Source organism: Suricata suricatta, chromosome 3, assembly GCF_006229205.1.
Source record: "Suricata suricatta isolate VVHF042 chromosome 3, meerkat_22Aug2017_6uvM2_HiC, whole genome shotgun sequence".
Classification (NCBI taxonomy): domain Eukaryota; kingdom Metazoa; phylum Chordata; class Mammalia; order Carnivora; family Herpestidae; genus Suricata; species Suricata suricatta.
In genome coordinates this window covers 48,948,776-48,956,655 of record NC_043702.1, presented here as the reverse complement: position 1 = coordinate 48,956,655, position 7,880 = coordinate 48,948,776, and the positions used below count along the sequence as shown (strand labels likewise).

At 35.1% G+C, this 7,880-nt stretch overlaps 1 pseudogene; it reads right to left on the bottom strand.

Moving 5' to 3' along the window:
* Positions 1-1,541: 1,541 nt before the first annotated feature.
* LOC115286982 lies at positions 1,542-2,122 on the bottom strand (annotated as a pseudogene).
* Positions 2,123-7,880: the final 5,758 nt, after the last annotated feature.

Genomic DNA, 7,880 nt, shown 5'->3' with positions numbered 1-7,880 from the left:
ACATGACTTTTAGATCTACAGTTTTCTTAATTTGCACCCTTTCATATGCCATTCAGTCTTTATAACAGGTATTCTCTTAAATCTTTCTAATCAGTTTGCCTGCATCTTAAAGAAACACTGATTCAAAAACACACTTTTACCTATCTCAAAAACTTAGGTCCACATGAAAGCACTAAAAAGATAGCCATTCAACTTCAAGTTCAGTAGAAATCTTCTTATCTGACATAACATAAAGCATTGAGTTTAGTTATCATAGAGTCAACACTTTCTTTTCACTCTGTCAGCTTATAGAATATTTAATTAAAACTATGTTCTTACAATTACCAAAAAAATGACAGGTAGTGGGGATAAGCTCCCTGACTTAAGGTAAGTATTAGCTTGTCCAGGAGGAGCAGACACAACAGAGCAGTCCTTGGCTAGCCCCATTCAGCCTGCCCCAGGCATGACTATGTTTTGCAGAGGGAATGTAGAGTACCAGTTTACCTGGCAAGTTAGATAAGTGGCAGGTAAACTGAGGTACAGAGCCTCTACTCCAGTACAGGGTGACCTCACAGACCAGCATGACTCCAATAAAGCTTGAGCCAGACATAGGAAAATCCAGCTATCCCAGAGAGCTCTCTCAGGGGACTTTCTATGCAGAAGAGATCAAACACAGGATGAAACATGACCATCTCCAATGTGTTTATTAGACTAAGATAATAAGTACTGGAGGAAATGAAAATAACTCCAGGAACAGGGTAGACTAAAGAACACAAACAACTGAAACTAATCAAGCAGTAGCAGAAGAGCCCTATTTTGCTGAAAGAAGTTTTTCACTGTCATTTTTGTAGCAAGAAACTGATCCTATTACCATTTTCTGTTACACTAAGGATTGCAGGTGTCACTATTATAATGCAAAATCCTCATCTCACATGTGTAATGTTTTGTGGCATTCAGAGGGAAAAACAGCTTTCCAATGTGAGGACTAAAGGAAAATTAAAGTCTGCAAAATACTTGATAAAATGAGAATGGATTGTTTTAGCAGCAGTGGCATATTAGCATGATCAAAATTTGCGTAGCATATATAGATGATGATTCATCTTTGGTGGACCCTTAATTACTACATCCATCTTAATAATTTGAACCTGTTCCAGAAATATTTAAACCAGGTGCAAAATAAAAGAAAAAATGTCACTCCATGTGAAAATAAACTGCAGTTATAATTATTATAAGTAAGACCATGCAGTCTAAAGGATATCAATAACATAATCTGAATTCTAACATTCAGAAGAATAAATCAGATACCCTTCATTATGAAAACATGTTCTCATATTCTGATTGTGAGGAGAGAGTGGAATAAACAGCTACATTTTGATTGGAAAAAAAGAGTTTTTTATTTCATCAATAGTAAACTTTTTTTTTCTTTTTAGAATTTTTTTTCTGCAAAAAGCTTTATTGTTTTCATTTCGTCCACAGCTTGGGGAAGGGTTTGAGGGTGGTTAAAAAGCTGCCTGGTGGCTGCACAGAGAGACTCAGGCACAAGCCCTGGCACCTGGGGGATGCTAGAGGGACCCTCTCAAAGGCCGATGGGCTCCAGAGACTTCTAATCTTGCGTGAGGGTGATTATTTGTTTCCACGAGATATTCGAGATACTCGCCCAGCCCAGCCTGGGGGCCCGACAGCCTGAGGAGATTAGTCAGGTGGCGGCCCATCTTCTTGATGAATTTCACTTCATCTAGAAAGTGATCCTCCAGGAAGTCACAGAGAAGGGGGTCTACGCGGGCAGAACCCGGGGCATGCAGATCCAGAAGCGCCTGGTTCAAGTTCTTCTCCAGAAGCAGGGCGGCTCCCATGGCGTCCAGGGTTTTACTACACTCATCTTGGGCCCACTTCTGTGCGTCCTGGAAGAGGGCGTGGCCTCAGCGCCGGTTTTGCATCTTCAAGAGACGCTCAGCACCCTCCGCTTCTCCTCAGCCACCCCACCAGAGAAGTGGCCCATGCCCTCCAGAGCCACACTGTCACAGTCAAAATAGAAGCCCAGAAAGAGGTAAGTGTGGGAGGCCCGCAGACGCATGTTGACCAGGTGGTTGTCCATGGCTTCCACCGAGGTGGAATAATTCTGACGAATCTGAGAGCTTATCATGATTGATCGGTAATGAGGAGCTAAGTTCAAAATCGGGTGTTGGCTGGTCCCGGAGGCAGAGGGTCGGCAAGAAGATGGCTCCAAAGGTTGCGGCTGGAAAAAGGGTTGGACGGTGGTCAGAAGCTGCTAGAAGGGGCATCCTGGGTCTGTTCTGTCCAAACACCGTTGAAGCAAGAAACAGACCCCCAGGACCTCAGGGAGCACTATCTAGAATTTTTTACATATACACCATGACCAAGTGGAATTTATCCCAGGTATGAAAGGCATGTTCAATGGTCAAATATCAATTAATGTAATCTATCACATCAACAAGAATAAAAATCATATGCTCATATTAATATATGCACAAAAAGCATTTGACAAAATTCAACACCCATTCATGATTAAAATATGTGCACACACACACACTCCTCAGCAAACTAGGAATATTGTGCGAATTACAGTGGAACTTCCTTAACTTGGTAAAGAATATCTACAAAAAGCTTTCACCTAACATCATATGTAAATGTGAGCAACAGTTACCCTCCTAAGATCAGAAACAAGCCAAAGATGACCCTCTCACCACTTCTGCTCAACATTGAACTGGAAGTCCTAACTAATGCAATAAAACAAAGAAAAGGAAGTAAAATATATACAGATTGAGAAGCAAGAAATAAAGCTATCTTTGTTTGCAGATGACATAGTTGTTTATGTAGAAAATCCCAAAGAATTAAAAAAAAACACATTGCTGGAATTAATTTTAAAAATCATAGAAAAATTACAGGATATAAGATTAATATACAAGAGAGGCATTATCACTAAAGGCTTTTCCATTGATGTAACTAATTAAAAGAGACCTAAAAAGGATCTTCAACACAGGCTTCTCACCATGGGACTCAATGTTATTTAGTACCATGTATGTCCTTCCCTTCCCAAACCAAATAGTGTACCAACAAAACAAACTAAACACACTTCTTTTTATACCAACCTTTCACTGCAAATACACAGTCATGTATTTCTAGACAATTTAAATATTTCCTCTTTGATTCTTAGCCCCAGCTGAGACTTTGTGCCTTCCTACCTCCATTCTTGGTACTTTCATGGCTTGGCAAAAAAGCCTGCTTTCAGCACAGATTTGAAACAGCTAAGAAAGAATGGCTCAGGACAAGGATATGGTTGAAGGTGGAGATGAGAGAGAGAAGTTTTCACAAGACGGAGCTATGGCCTTTGCTTTTGCTTTCTACCTTAGTGAAAAATTTGCCATTTCTGCATGATTTCAGGTTGAATAAAACCATGTTGTGGATTAAAAAAATAATTTTAAATTAATGTTTCTTTTAATTTAGACTTTAAATATATAATAGATAATTCACATGGTCAAAAAATTATAAAGTTTAAAACAATATACAGTGAAGACTTCCAAGATTATCTCCATCTGCCCTGTTTTCAGTTGTTTCCTTCCCAGTAACAACTGTTTTATATAATGAATATATGTGTGTGTGTATATATATATATATATATATATACATATATATATATATATATAGTCAATCTACACAAAAGGTAGCATATTATACTTTCCTGTACCTTACTTTTTCATTTAACACTGTATCCTGCTCTCTTCTTTGTTGTTAACAAATGAAAAATATTCCATTGTACTGATGTACCACAATTTATTTAACCAATATGCTCTATAGATTGGTACATCTATCATTTCACACATGTTAAGAATTTATCTATGAGGAATAAAGCTACTGGTTCAAAACATGAAATGTGCATCTGTAATTTTGACAAATATTGTCAATTGACCTTTATATGCAGTTGCTTTTATTTCCACAAGTCTGAACAATGACTAAGAGTGCTTATTTCCCATTACCAATAGATTCCATTATAAAACTCAAAAACTTGCCAATATGACAAAAGAAATGGCACCATTGTAGTTTTTGTCTCTAGTATTCAGTGAGGTTACTACCTTTTTATATGTTTTTAAATTATTTGCATTTTATTAATTGTGAGCTACCTGTTCATATTTTTTGCCTTCTTATATTTTGGATTATTGGTCTTTTGTTCAGCCCTAGTAGCTTTCTGTAGAGTAGTGAGATTAACTCTTTGCTTGTGATATGGGTTACAATATTTTTCCAAGCCTGCAATTTGTCTTTTGACTTACCATGTGGTATTTTGTCATGAAGAATTTTTGTCTTTTTATATTTCCAAGTTTACTGATCTTTTTTTTTATTGAACATCCTGGATTTAAATTCCTACTTAGAAAAGCCATGGGGCACCTGGGTAGCTGAGTCGGTTGAGCGTCCAGCTTTGGCTCAGGTCATGATCTTGCGGTTTATGGGTTCGAGCCCTGCGTTGGGCTCTGTGCTGACAGCTCAGAGCCTGGAGCCTGTCTTCAGTTTCTGTTTCTCCCTCTCTTTCTGACCCTCCCCTGCTCACAGTCTTTCTCTGTCTCTCAAAAATAAACAAAAACAATTAAAAAATTAAGGAAAAAAAAGAAAAGCCTTCCCGTTGAGAAATGAATTTTATTCTAGAATTACAGAGCTTCTTTTTTTATATGTAAATTCTTGATGCATTTGGAATTTACAATAGTATATAACTACAATGTGCATCCAATTTTATTTTTTCCAAAAACCTACCCATTGTCCTAAGGCCATTTGTTAACCCATCCCCTTTATCCTCGTGTTTTAAGATAGCCCCTTGTAATACATTAGATTTTTATATCATTTATTTGTAGCTGCTATTTATTCATATACACATGGTTTAATATTGCGACCTAAAGTGTCTTACTACCAGGAAATCTATTCCCTACAAGTATTGCTCCTTTTTTCAGAGTTTTTCTCAATATTCCTGTTTGTATAATTTTTCTATATAAGCATTATTATCAATTTTTCTAGTTTAAAAACACAGTATTCTCTTTGATCACTTTACATATACATCATGAATAATTGAAGAAATTTACATTGGATTATTTTATAATTTATGAAGAATTTGTAACTTCATGATCTTTGAATTTTCCTGTCAAAACCTTGGTATGTCTTTCCATTATGTCAGTTCTTTTATGTCTTTCAGGATCATTCTAAAGTTTTCTAAATATAGGTTTTATATTTCTTGATGTGTTTATTCCTAGGTATTAAAATAATACCTGAAGTCATTTGTTCTGTTATCTCATAGTTGTTTCTTATATAATAAAAACTGTTGATTTCTCTACATTAATTCTACATCCCACTAATTTACTGAGTGTTCTTATGTGATAGGTTTTCAACTGATATTTTTTATACAATCATATTATCTTTCAGTAATGTTTTTACTTATTTCCTAGTAGTTACCTGAAAGAGAGTAGATAGGAAAATATTCTTTGAATTCTTTCATGTTCAAAACAGTTTATTCTAGCTTTTAATCTTAAAGAACAGTTTGGCTGCTTAGAAAATTATTGAGTCACACATTATTTGATGATCTTGTAAGATTTGTTCCACTACATTTTAAAGTTGAATTTACTTCAGAAATCTGAAGTCAGTGTAATTCTTCTCATATATACATATGAATATAATTCAACCATTTTGACTAGATGTCCAAGAGATTCATTCTTTATCCATGAAGTTTTATACTTTCATGAAGTGATATTCAGTATTGACCATTCTGGGTTAGTTTCCCTGGGTACAGGGTGTTTCCTTGTATCATTTAGATTCAAATCTTTTATTTCATTATTTTATTTAAATCTTTATTTAGCGTCCTTAAAGAATAAAGATAGAATTCAAGAAAACTATTATCTTGAACTCTATTCTTTAGGTACTCTAATTATGTGATGTTACATTTTTATTTGCCTCACTTTAATATTTACCATCTTTCTCTAAATCTATAAATCACTTTGCATATGAACATTTTAACAATATTAATTTTTCCAATCTATGAACATAGAACATCTTCCCATTTATTTGTGTCTTTTTCAATTTTCCCATCAATTTCTTATAGTTCTCAGGGTTTAGATCTTTTCCTTCTTGGTTACATTTATTCCTAGGTATTTTATTCTTTTTGATTTTATTGTAAGTGGGATTATTTTCTTAATTTTGTTTCAGATAGTTCATTGTTAGAGTATAGAGACACAATTGATTTTCAGATGTTGATTTTGTATTCTGAAAATTTACAGAATTTGTTTATTCATTCTAACAGAGACACTTAGTCATTAGAGTTTTCTATATATAATATCATGGGATCTACAAATACATACAATTTTACTTCTTCCTTTCCCATTTAGATGCCTTCTATTTCTTTTTGAGTTCCCTTTTTATTTCTTCTTTGTCCCATTGATTGTTCAGGTGTGTGTTATTCAATTTCCACATATGTATTAGTGTCTCCAGTTTTCCTTCTGTGACTTCTAGTTTCATGTCATTGTGGTAAGAAAAGATACATAGTGTGATTTCAGACATCTTACATTTGCTAAGGTTTAATTTGTTATTTAACATATTATCTATCCTGGAGGATGTTCCATGTGCACTTAAGAAAAATGAGTATTCTATTCCCATTAGACAGGATGTATGTGTCTTTTATATACATATGATCTAAAATATAGTTCAAGTTCAAGTTGATTTTCTGTCTGAATCACCTATCTATTGTTCTAGGTAGGGTATTAGAGTCCATATTATAATTGCATTGTTGTCTATTTCTCCCTTCATATGTTAGAATTTGCTTAATTTATTGCTTAATGCATCTAGGTGCACGCTGGGTGCATATACATTTAAATTGTTATATCTTCTTAATAAATGGACTCCTGTATCATTATACAATATCCTCCTTTTTCTCTTTTTACAACTTTTGGACTTTAAAGTAATCTTTATTGCATAGGAGCACATGTACCCCAATGTTCATAGTAGCCCTGTCAACAATAGCCAAAACATGGAAAGAGCCTAAATGTCTATCACCTGATGAGTGGATCAAGAAGATGTGGTATATCTATCTATCTATCTATCTATCTATCTATCTATCTATCTATCTATCTACATATAATGGAGTATTACATGGCAATGAAAAAGAATGAAATATGGCCATTTGTAGGAAAGTGGATGGACCTTGAGGGTGTCATGCTAAGCGAAATAAGTCAGGTAGAGAAGGACAGATACCATATGTTTGCACTCATAGGTCTAACAGGAGAACAGGAGAAACCTAATGGAGGACCAGGGGGAGGGGAAGAGAGAAAGAGAGTTGGGAAGAGAGAGGGATGCAAAACTTGAGAGAGAATTGAATATTGAAAATGAACTGAGGGTTGAAGGGGGAGGAGGGGAAAGAGGTGGTGGTGATGGAGGAGGGCTCTTGTGGGGAAGAACACTGGGTGTTGTATGAAAACTAATTTGACAATAAACTACTTAAAAATTTTTTTAAAAACTTATCAGAAAAAAAAATAAATAAAGTAATCTTTATGTGATGTAAATACAGCTAACCCTGTTCACTTCTGCTTTCCATTTCAATGGAATATCTTTTTCCATCCCTTCACTTTGAGCCCATGTGTGCCTTTAAAGTTGAAGTGAATCTCTTGGAGGAAGCATATAATTGAGTCTTTTTTTTTTTATTATTGGTTTAGCCACTCTAAGCCTTTTGATTAAAGATTTTAATCCATTTACATTTAAAGTAATTATAGATAGATCAGCACTTATTAATGAGGTCCCAATAGTTCATTTTTGCTTTTTTCCCTTGCCTCTGGAAACATGCTGAGTAAGAAGTTGCTGTGGCCAAGATCAAAGAGGTTTTTGCCTGCTTTCTCTTTGAGAATTTTGATGGCTTCCTG